We start from the raw sequence: 20,217 nt of genomic DNA, 5'->3' as shown, positions 1-20,217 counted from the left end.
AGCTGAAATAGAGCTCAACAGTTGTCTGCTCCTGCCTCCCCTTTTCCTTGATCAGAAAATTGATGTCAACAGAAATTAAGAGGCTTTCCTATGGTCAAGCTTATCAAAGTCCTAAATTTAAAGAGCTTATTATAGTTTGCAGTAAGTCATTATGTCAGCAGTGTTAGGATTTTTCTGATGCTAAAAAATTTCTACTTAATGGAAAAATTTTTAATGTTTTCTGTTTTTCTTTTTATCTCTTTTTAATTGAAATTTATTAACATTTCAAGTGTTAGATAGTAAAGAAATTCAAATTCCTCTTTTCACAACCAGGACTTGTCTTAGAATTTCATCATTGAGTGTCCTTTCCATTCATTTCCTCAGAGACCTTAGCTAATGACATGTCTACATTTTTACTTGAAAAGTCTCACCTGTTGTTGAAAGTAAATCTCACTTTCTTTTACATCCTCTTAATTAGCTAAAACTGAACTCAAAATAGAGTATATGAAAGCATCTGAGGGAAATAAATATAATATCCTGTCTAATACCAGAGAGGTTGAAGAAAAGGTAAGGAAGATTGCACCTGAGATTTTCTCTATGATGTAGGAAGTATAGTTGCTATTAAGAATGGAGAAGTTGGGTAAAGGAGGGAGCTTTAGAAAACTATGAATATTTGGGCAGGTCATCCTGGATAAGAGGACAGGGATGTGGGAAAAGATTATTTAGTGCAGGTAAGGACTTGTCGTTCTTACAGGCCTATAATTTACACAGTTAAAGAAAAGATTGTACTTGGGGCTATTCTTGGCTGTGCTTCTAAATGCTGTTATATAAAGCACTTCCTCTGTAAGTTTTAGAAATTTCTCACTCTCAAAATGGATCTCAATGAGTGGATTTGTGACTTTCCTTGAGTTTTGATAGGGATGTGAAAATTGTGTTATTGTATTATGTCACTTTAAGCCCTAAACCAGTGATTTGAGAAATGGATTTTGTCCATCAACTTTTGGTTGTTTAGTGTGCATTTTAGACAGTTATTATATAGATTGGTCTCGATAATTGTTACATTTACGGATATCTTGAAAAATTTGGAATGGGAGGAAGGCATCAAAGAACCTTTCAGAAATAAGTCTTCAAAAATAGATTATTGGGGCCGGTGTTGTGGCATAACAGGTTAAACCGCTGCCTGCAATGCTGACATCCCATAGAGGCACTGATTTTGATCCCAGTTTCTCTACTTCCAATCCAGCTCCCTGCTAATGCCCCTGGGAAAGCAGTGGAAAATGGCCTAAGTGCTTGGGCCCCTGCCCCTACATGGGAGATCTAGAAGAAGCTCCTGGCTCCTGGCTTTAGCCCAGCCCAGTCCCTGCAAGGGAGCCATTTGGGGAGTGAACCAGCAGATGGAAGATCTCTCTCTCTCTCTCTCTTTGTAACTTTGCCTTTCAAATAACTAAATAAATGTTTTTAAAAATTATCAACTGCCGGCGCCGTGGCTCACTAGGCTAATCCTCCACCTTGCGGCGCCGGCACACCGGGTTTTAGTCCCGGTCCGGGCGCCAGATTGTGTCCCGGTTGCCCTTCTTCCAGGCCAGCTCTCTGCTATGGCCCGGGAGTGCAGTGGAGGATGGCCCAAGTGCTTGGGTCCTGCACCCCTTGGGAGACCAGGAGAAGCACCTGGCTCCTGCCATCGGATCAGTGCAGTGCGCCGGCCGCAGCACACCGGCTGCGGCGGCCATTGGAGGGTGAACCAATGGCAAAGAAAGACATTTCTCTCTGTCTGTCTCTCTCTCACTGTCTACTCTGCCTGTCAAAAAAAAAAAAAAAAAAAAGTTATCAATTAATACTGAGTAAGATGGCAAAGGCAATATTTTTTCTTAAAAGTATTTAATGAAAAAATATTGATGTAATTCAGACTTCCCAAGTTCTTCAGAATGCTGATGTTTAATCACATAATTAATTTTATTTATTTATTTATTTATTTTGACAGGCAGAGAGGACAGTGAGAGAGAGAGAGAGACAGAGAGAAAGCTCTTCCTTTTTCCGTTGGTTCATCCTCCAGTGGCCGCTGCGGCTGGCACGCTGCGGCCGGTGCACCGCGCTGATCCAAAGCCAGGAACCAGGTGCTTCTCCTGGTCTCCCATGGGGGTGCAGGGCCCAAGAACTTGGGCCATCCTCCACTGCACTCCCTGGCCACAGCAGAGAGCTGGCCTGGAAGAGGGGCAACCGGGACAGAATCCAGTGCCCCGACCGGGACTAGAACCCGGTATGCCGGTGCCACAGGTGGAGACTTAGCCTATTGAGCCATGGTGCCAGCCGAAATCACATAATTTCTTTAAGAAAAGTCTAAGGTAAAATATAAGAAAAAAAGCATGATTTATAATTTACCATAATTCATTAATCATTGTTCTCTCTGAAATACACCCACAATAGAAGGTATTTGTGTATAGCTTCTCCATACATTGGTTTTTGTTATGGCTATCAATAACCTTAAACAGCATTTTTGCTGTATGTTGTGCACCCTCTTTAATTTTATGGAACAGTTAGCACTTAGTGTAACACTTGTATGCATAGCCAGCATCGTTAAATAACACTTGCAGAACATTATGTGCAGGATGCTTTTATAGAAAAGAGAGAAAATGAGGAAAGTACAATAGTCCATACACCTTGTAATAGTAAAGGTGAAGTCTTCAATAACAAAAGAAAACTAATCCAACAGTATTTCCACGTGCAATTTTCTAATGTTTTTAATGTTATTTTAAATGATATTTAGATGAAATCTTACTGATATCAGCTCTTGCTATTTATTTCTCCCATGTACTGTTTTTTTGGTGCTACATGACAATATCACTACAGTAACAATTACTGATTTCACAAAGGATGATAACTTCTGGGAAATAAGTCATCTGAGCAGATAGATGTATCAGGAACAAAGATCCTGTTTTTACACAAATAATTAGAGTGTGGGAGGAAAACCAATGACAGATATGTATGTGGGAATAATTCATTATTTGTATTTGATATGAGAATTTCTGAGAGTAAGAAAAATATAATGTTTAAACCATAAAGTGGAAGACAGCATGAAAATTGCAGATTCTTACATGTATTTAATGGATATTGATCTAATCAGGTTAGCGTTTCCATCTCCTCAACCCTTTTGTTAAAAAAAAATTTATTACCCTAGTGATTATTATACACTCTATGGAGTACAGTGAGACAGTTTAACAAATGTACACAATGTGTATCAATCAAATGAAAGCAATCAGTGTTTACCTCTCCCAGACATCCCTCTATGACTGGAGGCTTCAAGCTCTGTTCATAAAATATATAATAAGTAGTTACCTCCACTGTGCTAGAGAACATCAGAAGTTACTCCTTCTATCTGTTTTGGTACCCAGTGCCTACCCTGCTTCTATTCCACCTCTGCCCCCTGTACATCTTTTCCACTTGTTTTAAAAAAAATCTTTCATAACAAAAAGAACATGTAATATTTGTCTTTCCTAGTCTAACTTTACTGCACTGAACATCATGTCTTCTGGTTCTTTTCATTTTGTTGCAAGTGATGGGATTTCATTTTTATGGCTGAATAATATTCCATTGTGTGTACATGGTTTACCTGTTCATCTGTCAGTGGGAATCTAGGTTTATTCTGTATCTTAACTATTGTCAATAGTTCAGGTTCAGCAATGAACATGAGAGGGCAAGTATCTCTTTGATAGGCTGATTTAATTGCCCTTCGATATTTACCCAGAAGTGGGATAGTTGTATCATTTGGTAGTTCTGTGTTTAGTTTTTGAGTACCTCCATTTTTTTCTCCATAATGACTATGCTAATTTACATTCCCACCAACAGTGTGTAAGAGTTCTTTTTTCTCCATATCCTCATCAGCATTTGTTATTTTTTTTTTTTTTTGCCATATTGGCAATAGCCATTCTAACTGGAGCGAGATGATACAGTAGTTTTGATTTCCTTTTCCCTAATGATGTTGAGCATTTTTTCATCAATTTGTTAGCCATTTGAACTACTTTTTTTTTAAAAGGTCTTTGTTGCTGACTCTTTTAGTTTCTATGAATATATCAGATGCATAGTTTGCAAAAGTTCTCTCCCATTTTGTAGGCTTTCTCTTCCTTTGTTGATTGTTTTCTTTGCTGTGAAGAAGTTTTTAGTTTGATAAAGCCCATCTGTCTGTATTCGCTTTTGTTACCTGTACTGCTGATGTCTTATCCATAAAGCTATCACCTATACCGTTGTCTTGAAGTACTTCTCCCAAGTTTTCTTCCTGTAGTTACTTGTATCAAGTCTGAGACCTACACATTTGATCATCTTGAGTTGATTTTTGTGTAGCATTTGAGATTGCTGGGGGCAGGGGTGAAAGAGACAAAAAAAATGTAGTCTTCTGAATATGTTGATCTTTCTGCAGTGTGTATTTTTGGCACCTTGTGAAGAGTCACTTGGTTGTACATGCATTGATTCATTTGGGGGAATCCCTGTTCTGTTTCATTGGTTCCTGTGTTTGCTTTCATGCCAGTTTCTGGGATCTCTGTTCTGTTCCATTGGTCGATGTGACTGTTTTCATGCCAATGCCATGCTGTTTTGGTTATTACAGCCCTGTAGTACATCTTGAAATCAGGTGTTGTGATGCCTCTTTGTTCATTTTGCTTAAGATTTTTTTGGCTGGGGCTGGCACTGTGGTGTAGTGAGTAAAAGCCACCTCTTGTGATGCCAGCATTTCATATTGGGCTCTCCTTAATGTCCTAACTGCTCCACTTCTGATCCAGCTCCCTCCTAACAGCCTGAGAAAAGCAGCAGAAAATGGCCCAGGTACTTGGATCCCTGCTGCCCTCATGGGAGACCTGGGAGAAGCTACTGGCTCCTGGTCTCTACCTGTGCTGGCTGTTGCAGCCATCTGGGGAGCGAACCAGCAGATGGAAGACATGTCTTTCTCTGCTTCCCTCTCTGTAGCTCTGCAAACAAATAAATAAATATTAGTTGTGGTTATCTAGGTTTCTTGTGCTTCTATATTAATTTTAGGATTTAGTTCTTTTTAAGAATGTCGTTGATAATTTGAAGGGGATTACATTGAATCTGTAAGTCACTGTGGGTGGTATGGATTTTTTTTTTTTTTTTGAAAGGCAGAGTTACAGAGAGGCAGAGGCAGAGAAAGAGAGATCTTCCATCTGCTGGTTCACCCCTCAGATGGCTGCAGTGGTTGGCGCTGCGCCGATCCAAAGTCAGTAGCCAAGAGCTTTTTCTTGGTTTCCCACATGGGTGCAGGGGCACAAGGACTTGGGCCAGCTTCCACTGTTTTCCCAGGCCATAGCAAAGAGCTGGATCAGAAGTAGAGCAGCCAGGATACAAACTGGCACCCATATGGGATGCCTGCCCTGCAGGCACCAACTGCAGTATGTATATTTTTAACAATGCTAATTTGTGCAATCTATGACCATAGGAAGTCATTCCATTTATTTGTGTTTTCTTCATCAGTATTTTTAATTTTCATTGTAGTTTTTGTAGCCTTTATTAAATTTATTTCAAGGTATTTTTTTAATCCATTTACTCCTCTTCTAGCAATGATTTTTTTTTTTGGGGGGGGGGGACAGGCAGAGTTAGACAGAGAGAGAGAGAGAGACAGAGAGAAAGCTCTTCCTTTTTCTCTTGGTTCACCCCCCAAGTGGCTGCTACAGCCGGCCCGTTGCGGCCGGCACATCTCGCTGATCCGAAGCCAGGAGCCAGGTGCTTCCTCCTGGTCTCCCATGCGGGTGCAGGGCCCAAGGACCTGGGCCATCCTCCACTGCACTCCGGGGCCACAGCAGAGAGCTGGCCTGGAAGAGGAGCAATCGGGACAGAATCCGGCACCCCAACCGGGACTAGAACCTGGGGTGCCGGCGCCACAGGTGGAGGATTAGCCTAGTGAGCCATAGCACCAGCCTCAAGGTATTTTTTGTAACTATTGTGAATGGGACTGCATTATGATTATTCAGTGAGCTCATTATTATATAAAATGCTAATGATTTTTGTATATTGCAACTTTACTAAATTTATTCTAATAGTTTTGGTAGGGTCTTTACTTCTTGTTCATTATAGTCAGTTTTTTTAAAGATTTATTTATTTGACAGAGTGACAGAGAGAGGTATCTTCGATCCACAGGTTCACTTCCCAAATGGCTGCAGTGGCCAGGACTGGGCCAAGCCAAAGGCATGAGCCCAGAACTCCTTGTGGCTCTTCAGTGTGGGTGGCAGAGGCCTTTCACTGCTTTCCCAGAGCATTACCAGCAAGCTGGATCAGCAGTGGAGCACCTGGGTCTTGAACCAGTACTCTGATATGGGATGCTGGGGTCCCAGGTTGCAGCTTAACCCACTGTGTCACAACACCAGCCTCTTGGTAGAGTTTTTAGATTTTTCTATATAAAGAATCATATTATCTTTAACTGGAATAATTTGACTTCTTCCTTTCCTTTTTTATGCTTTTTATTTCTCTTGCCTTATTACTCTCAAGACTTCTGTACTGTATTTATTAAGAATGGTACAGTGGACAACTTTGTCTAGTCCAGATCTTGAAGGAAAAGGTTTCAGCACTTCCCCATCCATTCACTATTGCCTGTGGGGCAGTCATGAATAACCTTTATTTTATTGGGGTGCAGTATTTCTGTGCTTAATTTTTTCAGGGTTTTAATCATGAAAGTATGTTAAATTTTACCAAAGGCTTTTTCTCCATATGCTGAGGTACTTGTATATTTTTGTCTGTCTTCTGTTAATGTGATTATTTATAAGTTAATACATAAAAACTATACAATATTTGTGGGATACCCCTTGGTAATGTCTTTGATACATGTGTGCATTGTTAAAGATTAAGTTCATGGTAAGCATAGTGATATTTTCAAGCGTCTTTAGAGAAAACATTAAAAGTCCTCTTCTAGTCTTTTAATACCTGTAGTTTATATGCATGTGACATTACTGTTAGCTGCCTTTACTTCGTGGTGCAATAGAATGTCAGAATTTCCTGGGCCGGCGCCGTGGCTCAACAGGCTAATCCTCCGCCTTGCGGCACCGGCACACCGGGTTCTAGTCCCGGTCGGGGCACCGATCCTGTCCCGGTTGCCCCTCTTCCAGGCCAGCTCTCTGCTGTGGCCAGGGAGTGCAGTGGAGGATGGCCCAAGTGCTTGGGCCCTGCACCCCATGGGAGACCAGGAGAAGCACCTGGCTCCTGCCAATGGATCAGCGCGTGCGCCAGCAGCAGCGTGCCTACCGCGGCGGCCATTGGAGGGTGAACCAACGGCAAAAGGAAGACCTTTCTCTCTGTCTTTCTCTCTCACTGTCCACTCTGCCTGTCAAAAAAAAAAAAAAAAAAAAAATGTCAGAATTTCCTTCTTCTATCTAACTATAACTTAGTACCATTAATCAACTGTTTCTCATCTCTTGTCCCCCCCATTCTCCCTCCACACACACATTCTTTCCAGTCTCTGGTAGCTACCATTCTACATTCACTGCCAATTTTATTTTTTTTTAAGATCCCACATATGAGTGAGGTCATGATTACGTGCCTTTCTTTGTCTAGTTTATTTCCTGTAATGTAGTGACCTCCATGATGTTCAACTGATTGAATCTCATCCTTTTTAGTGCCTGAATACTATTCCAGTGTTTATGTGTGTCACATTTTCTTTGTCTATTCACCACTTAATAGACAGGTAGTTTCCATTTTTTGGCTGTTCTGAATAGTGCTGCAATAAATATGGGAGTACAAATGTCTATTCAATGCAGTGATTTCGTTACCCTTGAGTATATACCCAGTTTTGGAATTGTTGGATCATATTGTAGTTTGGAGTTTAATATTTTTACATTATATTTTGTTTTATATTTTTTATTAATTTGAGAGGTAGAGAAAATTGGTATCTGAGGTTGTGGGAGGTGAAAAGTGGGGGTAGATCAAGATACCATTTGCAAATTTAATTCCTAGATGCCCAAGACAGCAGGGACTGGACTGGGCAGAAGCTGGGAGCCAGGAATTCAACCAGATTTCCCACATTGGTGACAGGGGCCCAATTACCTCAGCTACATCTGCTTCTTCCCAGAATCCGCATTATTAGAAAACTGGAATCAGGAGCCAGGGCTGGGAACTGAACCCAGGCACTCCAAGTGTGGCACGCAGGCAGCTTAACTGGCGTCATAACTGCTAAGCCAAACACCTGGCCCTATTTTTAATTTTTGGAGAAACTTTCATACTGTTATGACTGACCTTATGTTCCCACCAATGGGGTACAAGCGTTCTTTTTTCTCCACATCTTTGCCAATACTTGTTATCTTGCCTTTTGATAGTAGCCATTCTCACTTGAGTGAGATGATATCTCCTTGTGGTTTTGATTTGTATTTCCCTGAAGATTAGTGATGTTGAATAGAATTTTTTGTATACGGATAGAGCATGGGCATTTTATATGTCTTCCTTGGAAAAGAAAACGTATATTTAGATCTATTGCCCATTTTTAATTGGATTATTTGTTTCTGTGCTATTGTTGAGTTCTTTATATATTTTGGTTTTTATTGCTTCTCAGATACATGGGTGGCAAATATTTTCTTCCATTTCTAGGTTATATCTTCCCTCCGCTGGTTATTTCCTTTTCTGTGCAGAAGTGTCTTAGTTTGATGAAACAAATATAAGTATTTTTGCTTTTGTTTCCTATGCTTTTGGAGTTCTTGTGTATAAAATCCTTATTCATTTCAATATCATATTTTTCCTGCTAATGGTTTCATATCTTTTATTTAGGTCTTTCATCCATTTTGAATTAATTTTTGTATATGGTAAAAGGGTTCTAGTTTTATTCTTCTATGTGTGGATATCCCACTTTTACAGCACCATTTAATGAAAAAACTGTCCTATTTCCAGTGTATGTTCTTAGCACCTTTGTTGAAGAACAATTGGTTATACATGCCTAATTTTACTTCTATTATTACTATTCAGTGAGTTTCTATTTTCAGATATTTTCTTTTTACTTGTTAGCATCTCTTTCAATTTGAAGAATGCCCCTTAGCATTAATCTTCTCGGGCAGATATGGAGATGATAAAGTCAGCTTTTGTTTGGGAATGTCTTTATATCTCCCTCATATATAATAGCTAAGAGTATGATATTCTTGGTTGGTTTGCTCCTTTAGTGCTGAGAAAATCTCATCCCACTGTTCCCTGGCATGTAAGGTTTCTGCTGAGAAGTATGCAGTCAGACAAATTGGGATCACACTTACATGTTGTCTTTACTGTTGCAGCTACTTTTAACCTTGGAGTTGTTGATTGTCATATGTCTTGGGGTAGATTTGTTTGAGTTGGATCTGGTGACATTTGACGGTTCTGTAGCCGAGCAATTCTGTCTTTATCTAAGTTTGGGGAATTTTTTGTTATTTTCTCTTTGCTTTTTACCCCTTTGACTTTCTCAAATTCCTCTTGAACCTTAGTAAGTTGAATATTTAATCTTTTCATGCTCTCCCAAATTTCTTACAAGCTTCACTCTTTGCCCCTTCAACTGTGTATTTTTGCTAAATCTGCTATTGTATGCCTTGTATGAAAATTTAAATTTGCTGAGTGTGCTTTTCAGCTCAAAGATTTATGAATGTTTTATAATTACTTCCATCTCTGTAAAGTTTCTTTGTTAGAATATTTAATTTTCTCTGTTTTTCTAAAGCTTCTTGAGTTTCCTTAAAATAGCTATTTTGAATTCTACATCTGAGAATTTGCTTATTTCCATTGCTATCTTATCTGTTTCTGATTTCTAATTTTGTTCATGAAATGAGGCCATGGTTCAATGAATGTTCTTGATGCTTCTTGGTATACAATGCCATCTACACATTGAAAGATTAGGATTTTTTTTCCAGTCTTCATAATGTGGTTTACTTTGTGCCTACCTTCCAGGAATTCTAGCCAGTCTGATTATCTTCTGAGCTTGTGGACACTTTTATTTGGGTACTAGTTGGTGAGCAGGTCTAGGTCTGCTGAGAGTCAGCTGCTGGTGTGTTATTGCTGTTTCAGCACTACAGAGCACCCCATCCCAGATTTTTCCAAAATCCTCAGTTGGTTTGTGATTCAGAATGAGCTGGGGAAGTTTCTAAAAAATGTTGTCCATCTCTATAAACCTGTTCCTGCAACCAGTGCTATGGTGTGAATAGGATTTAGCTTCCAAAATCATGCAGATGTTTAAATCCCAATTTCATGGGTTGTCAGTACTAACAGAGTACACAGTTGATCTAATAATGTTTAGGAGTTCAGCCTAGGGAGAGGTCCTTTGCTTACTGTGGGCATGTCCTCTGAAGGTATTTCTCTTGAGAAGGATGGTTTATAAAAGCCAACTTGCCCCTAGCAACCTCTGCTTCCTGGCTTACTATATGATCATTCCTCTACATGAGCTCCTCCATTGCCGTCCTCTGGCCTCACCAGATAGCCAAACCAATAGATCTTGCCCGAACTTGACTGTGAATGTTTAATATCTTGAGCTGATATAACCTATTCACTTCGTTAGTAGCTTTTTCTTAGCTTTTTATTACTACAGCTGAATTCTTGACAAATGTAGTCAGGTATCTTGGGATTCTATATGGCTCTGGACCCTTGCACGTGGCCCATGCAGGCTGATAATGATACAGGTCAAAATAACTAAATCAATTGGAGGAAACAGGCTTTCTTTTAATGCTGAGTCTGATATAGACTCTGTCTGTGAACACTGCCTTGGGAGAAGAAGCTTCTGGGCTTTTGTCTGGTGCTGAGGCTCACAGTGTCTGACCCACACTGAGCTTCAAGGAAATTTCCTGTACTGACTTGCCCACCTTAACTCCCCAATGACTGAAATCTTGTTCTACTGTCTGCCAGCAGTTGGGGAAGGAGTGATAGAGGCAGTTTGCTGGCCTCCTGCCTAAGGAGGGTAACTGAGGTTCACTATGTGGATACTGGCCTGAGGTAGTAACTGTTTGACTCTGTCCAGCACTGGGTTTTGTAGTGGGAGATCTGGAAATGAGTTTAAGTCTAACGTCGAGAATTAATTCCCTCTCCTAACCCCAGGTAGGGGGCATGGAGCTTGTCCCAGCCTGCACTGCGTAAAGCAGGAGAAAGGATAATACATGCAACTCTTTGATGCCTGCCTTGTGCAAAGCATCTTTCTTGTGATTATATTAAATACAGACAATATGGTCTCTCACCTGGCTTCCTTAGCTTTTATGAAGGTAACTTGGTACGTGAATAGCTTTTCAGATTGGTGAGATGATCCCCAGAGCATCTTACTCAGCTACCATCTTGGATTACCTATCCTGTTATGTTTATTGTTTTGCCTATGTTGAACCATCCTTGCATCCCTGGGGAAACATCCCACTTAATCATGGTGACTGATCTTTTTGATTCATTCTTCAGTTTGATTTGTCAATATCTTACTGAAAACTTTGACATCTTTGTTCATAGGGTAATTGGTTTTCTTTTTTAATTGAGTCCTTTTCTGGTTTTGGTATCTGGGTAATACTGGCCTCAAATAATGAGTTAGGATGGGTTCTGTCTCTTCCAATTCTTTATAATAGTTTGAGAAGAATTGGTTTTAATTTTTCCTTAAAAATTTAGTAGAATTCAGCACTGAAGCCATCTGTTCCTAGGCTTTTCCTTATTGGGAGATATTTTGGTAGTGATTCATTCTCATTGTTTATAATTATTCTGTTCAGATTTCATATAAGTCTCCATGGTCCAGATACCTTTTATCTATCCAGAAGGTTATCCATTTCTGCTAGGTTTTCCAATTTGTTGGTATATACTTGTTCCTCATACTCTCTAATAATCCCTTGTAGTGTTGCAGTATTGCTACCGGTGAATGGCATCACGCAAGAAAGAATTCAGGCATGAGACAGAGAGTAGCGGAAAGTAAAATAGCAAGGTTTATTAGGGAAGAGACATCCGTAAGAATGGATGGGCACCTCTCCAAACAGAACCTGAGAGAGAGTGCCCAGTTGCTTGGACTGGGGGAGAGCGGGGTTACATGGTTGGGTGGAGAGAATACACTTGGGCAGGCCAGGCAGGCGGCTCAGCAGCGAGGCAGAGGGCTAAGCGCACAGTCCGGTTGAGGCTGGAGGTTTTTTTTTTTTAAACTTTTATTTAATGAATATAAATTTCCAGTATACAGCTTATGGATTACAATGGCTTCCCCCTCCCATAACTTCCCTCCCACCCACAACCCTCCCCTCTCCTGCTCCCTCTCCCCTTCCATTCACATCAAGATTCATTTTCAATTCTCTTTATATACAGAAGATCAATTTAGTATAAAGATTTCAACAGTTTGCACCCACATAGAAACACAAAGTGAAACATACTGTTTGAGTACTAGTTATAGCATTAAATCACAATGTACAGGCTGGAGGGTTTTTAAGGTTTTAAGGAGATGGGTCTTGTTTCCCCACCTCTGCTTCTCTTGGAACAAAGGACTTTTTGGATGTAAATAGAAAAACTCCTATCTGAGTTTTCCCCCTGAAGTTAACAGACAGGGGGAAGCCTGGTTGGCACCGCCCTGCCTTAGAGGAGCCTTAGAGGGAGGATGGTTATCAGGTAGAAGGGGCTGGGTGCCTTTGAAGTGCAGATACTGGGCTGCCCCTGACTTTGAGATGCATATGCTGGACCCAAATGTCTCCTTAGGCCTTTGTCACACACATATCTGACTTCCTATCTAACAGTATCAGTTGTAATATCTGCCTTTTCATCTCCAATTTTATTTGAGTCACCTTTCCTTTTTTCCAGGTTAGTCTAGCTAAAGTTCTGTTGATTTTATCTTTTCAAAAAAATAATTCCTTGTTTCATTTATCTTTTTCATTTTTTCCCATTTTGTTTGTTCTGATCTTCATTATTCCTTTCTACATACTTTGGGTTTGGTTTGTTTTTACTTTTTTTTTGACAAGCAGAGTTAGTGAGAGACAGAGAAAAAGGTCTTCCTTCTGCTGGTTCACCCCCCCAAAAATGGCAGCCACAGCCAGAGTTACACTGACCGAAGCCAGAAGCCAGGTGCTTCCTCCTGGTCTCCCATGCGGGTGCAGGGCCCAAGCACTTGGGCCATCCTCCACTGCCTTCCCAGGCCACAGCAGAGAGCTGGACTGGAAGAGGAGCAGCCGGGACAGAACCCGGCACCCCAACCAGGACTAGAACCTGGGGTACCAGCGCCACAGGCGGAGGATTAGCCAAATGAGCTGTGGTGCTGGCCCTGTTTTTACTTTTCTTGGTCTTTGAGATGCATCTTGCAGTTGTCTGGGATCTAGGTTGTGGTTTTGTTTTTTATATATGAGTTTATTGCTATAAAATTCTTAGTACTGCTTTTAGTGTGCCTTACAAATTTTGGTATGTTGTGTTTCCATTTTCATTTGAAATTTTTTCATTTCCCTTTGGATTTCCTCAGTGACCAAGTGTTCATTCAGAAGCATGTTGTTCAGTCTCCATGAATTTGTGTATTTCCTGAAGTTTCTTTTGTTGTTAATTTATAGATTTTGATTTTTTAAAATATTCTCAGATTAGTTTCGTGACTTAAATATGTTCTGTTCTTAGGAGTGCCCATATGCTGATTAGAAGTATTTGTACTTTGCAGGTATTGGATGAAATGTTATGCGATGTTCTGTTTGGTCCATTTGGTCTATCGTATTGCTTAACTCTAATGTTTCTTTGTTGACTTTTTGCCTGGATGATCTATCCATTGTGGAATATGAAAGTCTCACACTATCACTGTATTAGAGCCTATTGTTCTCCTTTTCAAAAAAATTTTAATATAAAATTCAGTGCTTCAGCATTAGTTTTATATACACTTCAATTGTCATGTCTTGTTTTGTTGAATTGATCCCTTATATTTAGTGGCCTTATTTGTCTCTCTTATATTTTTTGTCTTAAAGTTCACTTTGTCTCATATGTATAGTTATTACTGCTTGCTTCTGGTTTCTTGTGTGGAATGTCTTTTTCCATCATTTTCACTTCCAGTTTGTGTGTTTTACTGGTAATGTAAGTTTCTTGTAGGCACTATATTGTTGGGTCTTGTTTTTTAATGTACTCAGATAGTTTGTATCTTCTAATTGGAAGTTTAGTTCATTTACATTAAAGGTTATTATTGTATAGTAATGACAGTCCTATTATGTTTTTTTAATTTCTTCAGTAGATTTTGTATATCCTGTTTTTTTCCGCTCCATGGTTTAGCAGTTTACTATTTTGATAAGGTTTGATTGTTTTCTCTTTCTCTTTTGTATATGTCTTTTCTAGTAAGTTTTATACTTTCAAATGTTTTCATAGTGGTAGATATCTTTGTTTTGCTTCTGAATGTGTGTACTCCCTTAAGCATCTCTCATGAGGGCCGTCTGGTAGTGGTGAAGTCCTTCAGTTTTTGCTTGTCTTGGAAAAACTTTCTGTGGGGTTTTCCAAAGGAAGACATAGAACATGGGGGCCTCCATCAAAAGAGCATGCCACTGGATAGCTGTCGGCCAGCACTTTTTATTAGAGGGTACAAGCACATCTACAAGCTAGCAAACATGTAGGCAAGGTTGTACATCAGCTTTATGGTGGGAAAGGAATCCGGTCTGGTGATGCATGACAGAGAACAGAATGATGATGTATATCTTCACAGACAGATCCATTCAGATGCTATTGCAAGTTCCCAAAAACAGTAGGTATCAATTAAAAAGCCTATTAGCCCCCAGATGCTTCTGCCAGGGCATTCCATTGGGAGGGTGTGCCCTTACCCAGCCTGCATAGGCAGAGACATAACTGCATCCATGTCTATTCCAGGGGAGTGTGCTCCCCTGAGAACATTTCGATGGTATCCTCTATACCTTTCTACTTCTCCGTCATTTGTGAAGGATATCTTTGCTGGGTATAGTAGTTTTAGTTGGCAGTTTTTCCTTTCAGAGATTGTAATATACTTGCGTTCCTAGCATTTAAGGTTCCTGCTTAACAATCTGTTGTTGCTTTAATTGGAGTTTCTATAAATATGATTTGGCACTTTTCTCTTGTAGATTTTACAATTCACTCTTGATGTTCCACCATTTTAATTATTTAAAGATTTATTTTCATTTGAATGTCAGGATTACAGAGAGAGAGAGAGAAAGAGAGAGAGATATATCTTATATCTGCTGGTTCATTCCTCATTTGTCTGCAATGATCAGGGTAGGGCCAGGCCAGAGCCAGGAGCCAGGAGCCTCATCCCAGCCTCCCATGTGGGTAGAGGGGCCTACACACTTGGGCCATCTTCTGCTTTTCCCAGGCCATCAGAAGGGAGCAGGATTGGAAGTGGAGCAACCAGGACACAAACCAGCATCCAGGATCCCAGGTGGCACTTTATCCACTATGCCAAAATGCTGGTCCCGTGTTACACTTCTGAAAGATTGACTATGATATATTGCAGGCAGATCTTCTGTGGTCATGTCTATTTGGGGTTCCTGTGACTTTCTGTTCTTGAATGTCCATATATTTTTCTCAAGATTGAAGAAGTTTTCAGCTTTTATCTTATTAAATATTTTTTCTGTAGCTTAATTCTTTTTCAGAGAGTCTGCAGATTTGAGTATTCATCCATTTAATGGTGTCCCAAAGGTCTCAGGTTTTTGGGGTGTATGTTGTATTTTATAAAATCTGTCCTGAAGTTGAGATATTCTTCTGCCTTATGTAGTCTGGTATTAAGGCTTCCTTCTAATGTACATTTTACTTAACTGACTGAGTTCTTTATTTGCATGATTTCTGTTCTTTTATAACATCTCTGCTGAATTTCTCATTTATATCATACATTGTTTTCCTAATTTTGTTAAATGCTCCATCTGTATTTTCTTATATATTTAAAATCATCCTTTTTAATTCCTTATGAGGTGTTTTTTAGTCTCCTTTTCTTTGAGTCGGTTACCAGGCATTACATGTATCCCTCTGAAGGCATCATATTGCTTTACATTTTCACATTTGTTTCCCTGTATTAATATTAGGACATTTGGTGGATCAGGTGTCTCTTTTGCTTTTAAAGGGAGGCTTTTGTAGTAAAAGTCTTTTTCCTGAAGATTTAGCTTTCTGCGTCAGTTTGGTAGGTGACTTTTTTTTTTTTTTTTGTAAAGATTTTATTTATTTGAGAGGTAGAATTACACAAAGTGAGAATGAGAGACAGAGAGAAAAGTTTTCCTTCTGTTGGTTCACTCCCCAAATGGCCACAACAGATGGAGCTGCTCCAATCTGAAGCCAGGAACCAGGTGCTTCTTCCCAGTCTCCTGTCGTGGGTACAGGGGCCCAAGCACTTGGACCACCTTCTACTGCTTTCCCAGGCCATAGCAGAGGGCTGGATTGGTAGAGGGGCAGCCGGGACTAGAACTGGCGCCCATATAGGATGCCATCACTGCAGGCGGAGGATTAACCTACTGCACCACAGCACCAGCCCCTGGTAGGTGACTTTGGTTTTAGATTCATTTGGATGCTCTAATGTAGTCTTCTGTATCGATGGTGGTGAGGACCTAAAGTGTTCCTCAGTCTCAGTGGGTTTCTGTGGGTCACAGTAGTAGCTTTCAGCTGTGAGAACAAAGCCAGAGTCATGGGAGTATTACTGGCAGACAGTCTATGTCACAGTAGACCTAGAGGTGGCCTACTGGGCCCAGTTGATAGTTTCCTGTGGCAGTGTTAGTAAGGTCCCATAGGTTTGTTGGCCTGTGGGAGTTAGGCTGAGTTTGCATGAGTCCTTGCCAGCGGTCCAGGTGTTGTCAGGTGGCTGGGTCTAAGTTCTTGTCTCCAACACACTAAAGAATTTGAGGCTGAGACATACTTAAAGTTAAGAGAATAAGATTTACTTTCAGCAAAGTAAAAATACATGAAAGGGAGTGTGGACTCGCTTGAGAATGAGCTGCACCCAGCAAGGTTTGGGGTCATCCCTGTATATAATTTGTTTAAAGTTTCTGGGTAAAATGAGATTAAAAAGATAAATTTAAGGAGCTGGTGTTATGGTACAACAGGTTAAGCTGCCGTCTGAGATGCCAGCATCCCATAAGAGTGCCAGTTCAAGCCCTGGCTGCCCCGCTTCCTATTCAGCTCCCTGCTAATGTGCCTGGGAAAGCAGTGGAAAAATGGCCTCTGCCACCCACATGGGAGACCCAGATGTAATTCAGGCTCCTGACTTAGACCTGGCTCAGCCCTGGCCATGGTGGCCATTTAGGGAGTAAACTAGGGGATGGAAGATTTCTCTCTCTTTCCTTCTCCTTCTAATTCTACCTTGCAAATTTAAAAAAAATTAATGTCTTCAGAAAAAGATAAATTTTTGTACAAAATATATTTGATACCTCTGTATAGCTTTGTCATAATATGCTTTTTCCATGCACTTTTTAAAGAGTCTTCATATTTCATGTCATTTAATTCTTAAAAGAGATAGAGGACTTCTTATCCTCATTGTATAGCTGATAGAAGAAATACAAAGACTAGGTAATTGCATATTCACACAGCTGGAAAGTGGTAGGCAAAGAATTTTTAAGATCTAGTTTATATGCCAATGTTCCTTTTCAAGTACTGGGCTACCTCCCCAATTTTCCCCCTCACAGAGACTTTCTCAAAAATTTGAACTTTCTGTCTTTTTTGGAAAGTGGGGAGAGAAGCTGGTAATGAAATCCAGCATCTGTTTAGATTTAAAGCCTTGCTCTTACCTAGTATGAAGAAAGGTCATACTTGTGTTGAAAACTACTGTATGGATATTCACTAAAGAATGCAGAAGGGCTTAAAGAGTTGACAGGCTGGGGCTGGCACTGTAACGCAGCAGGTTAAAGCCCTGGCCTGAAGTGCTGGCATCCCATATGGGCGGCAGTTCAAGACCTGGCTACTCCGCTTCTGATCCATTTCTCTGCTATGGCCTGGAAAAGCAGTAGAAGATGGCCTAAGTCCTTGGGCCCCTGCACCTGCATGCGAGACCTGGAAGAAGCTCCTGGCTCCTGGCTCCTGGCTCCTGGCTCCTGGCTCCGGATCAGCTCAGCTTCAGCCATTGCGGCAAATGGGGAGTGAACCAGAGGATAGAAGACCTTTCTCTCTGTCTCTACCCCTCTTTGTAACTCTGCCTGTCAAATAAATAAAATAAATCTTAAAAAAAAAATTACTTATAAGTGAACAATAGTACGTGTAACAAAACGGTGGAGCTACATTGACTCTGAAATATCAGCTTATATGGACTTGTGCAGAGATAGCTGTTCTAATAGACATTTAAAGTCTTACTGCTTTTGTCCAAAAGGTGAGGGTTGGGGGGAGAACTGTGTAACTATTCCTAGAGCTGTGGTTAAATTTTTTAAATTAAGACAACTGCTATTGTAATATATGCTTTTTAAATTTTCTTTTCAAGTTCACTAAGATTATAATTTCTGTTACAGAGACTGAATTTATGCTTTGCAACTTCCTCTCAGTAACTCATGAATAAGGAGCTGTGTTCTAGGCAATCCAAGCTGGGGAGGGAGGGAATGGAGGGAAGAGAAAAAGTATTGTGGCTCTGAAACACAATTTGCCTTCTAATTGTAGTTGTACTCTTATTTATCTTATTTATTGCATTATTAAAATTGTTGAACAGATTTGAACATTGAATAGCTTAGTGCTGATAGAAAACCATCTTCATTTTTAAAAACTCACTGCAAAGACTCTCTACATATTTTCTAAACTGTGATTTCCTAGTACATGAAATTAAGACTTAGTACAATTGTTCTGTAAGGTTTACTTCTTATACATCTTAAGCATCCGTGTTGGGAATTTTGGAAGACTGTATTCAGCATTTAGAATCAAGTACTGTCTGAGCTTTTCAGTTGAAGGATAGAGTTTACTGTGCATTCAGATTATTGAGAGTCTGAACATTTGGATTGATAGTCCAAAAGTTTACTTTGCTGAGATAACATCCACAAAGAGATTACTCCAGAATTTAGACAACAGACATTTGTTACTGGAAAATAAAGCTTAAGAGATCAGTTTTGACCACTCTTGTTGGCTGGTTCATCTTCAGTAGTTATCCTGGCAAAAGAGATTTCTTTGATCTTACTAATTAGCATAGGATCCTGTTCTGCATCTATATAATAATGCAATGAAACTAAGTGGATAAAAGTATACTGTTGCATTTTAATATGAATTTCTGAAATTTCTGCACGTTATGAAGCTAGTATTTCTGAGGCCCTGCTGTGTTATATGTGTATTTGTGCATGAGCATGCACCACAAAATATTGCATATATTGTATCACTATATAATATCACTCCAGCAGTTTTAAAGGTATAGCCTTAGTTTTAATTCTTTCATGAGAAGAATGAAAATCACACATATGTTAATTTCACAGCTATAATTCCCTTGTGAGTCTTTTATTTATCCTGTTTTTAAACGTTTGTAGCTGAGCTGTGCACTGGGGTTGCCATTGCCAAATGTGGCAATTGAGAAGTTGAAATGTAGGTAATCTAGGTAAAATATAGTTGGATTTTGTAGGTTATAAAAAAGATTATAAATTAGTAGTTTGTATTATATGTTTTAGATATACTGGATTGAATAAACTATCACTAAAATTAATTTCTAATTTTTTAATGTAGTCACTAGAAATTTAAATTACACTTTTGGCTTCTGTTTCTGTTGTACAGTACTGTTCTAGAGGCTAACATATTTTATATAAGGATGTCAGATTTAGAAAGATATTCTTCCTTTGACCTCTTTCTATGTCTATATGTAAGTTTAGAAAGTATTGTATAGCTGTCCATGTGTCCCAGCCGTGCAATGACACCTGTTCTATGCAGTATAGATGTACACATAATGGAAAGAACGTATGTTTGACTATCTTTTGACACTAGTTGTAATGTTGCAATGTATTGGTATGCTCCAGAAAACAGGGGAAAAGGAAAAAAGAAGCATAAGAATGAAAAAGGGAAACAAATCTCTAGATTTTATTAAAGAGTATTAAAGATGTCATTAAAAAGAGCCTAGAACTAATACGAAAATTATACTTTGTATTATGCAGTTTTCTTTGATAATAGGTAACTTTGAAAACTAATGATAGATATATTTAGCCATTTTTAAGCTGAGGAACAAAAACTCATACTACTAGAATATCACTTACTTCCTTTTTATTTCTGTGATACAGAATTCTCATTTGTGAAAGAAGGGATAAATAATGTTGCAACGTAAACATCTTGAAAACAAAAAAGTTATTTAAGCTCCTGTATGATGCCAATGAGAGTAATCTTTTATTCTCTTAAAACATGGTTGTCTCTTTTCCCCATCCCACTCCCATTTCCATGTTTGGTTTGTTTTGTTTTGTTTTGTTT

The 20,217-nt window shown here is 39.5% G+C and overlaps 1 protein-coding gene across 4 annotated transcripts in view; it reads left to right on the top strand.

The window, feature by feature from the left end:
- Nucleotides 1-20,217, top strand: part of RAP1GDS1 (Rap1 GTPase-GDP dissociation stimulator 1) — a 177,343-nt gene that overhangs the window by 98,555 nt on the left and 58,571 nt on the right. The gene's annotated exons all lie outside the window — the stretch shown is intronic.

The sequence above is a fragment of the Lepus europaeus genome, chromosome 8, assembly GCF_033115175.1.
Source record: "Lepus europaeus isolate LE1 chromosome 8, mLepTim1.pri, whole genome shotgun sequence".
Taxonomy (NCBI): domain Eukaryota; kingdom Metazoa; phylum Chordata; class Mammalia; order Lagomorpha; family Leporidae; genus Lepus; species Lepus europaeus.
The sequence above is the reverse complement of the archived record's forward strand: the minus strand, read 5'-3'. Positions and strand labels throughout refer to the sequence as shown.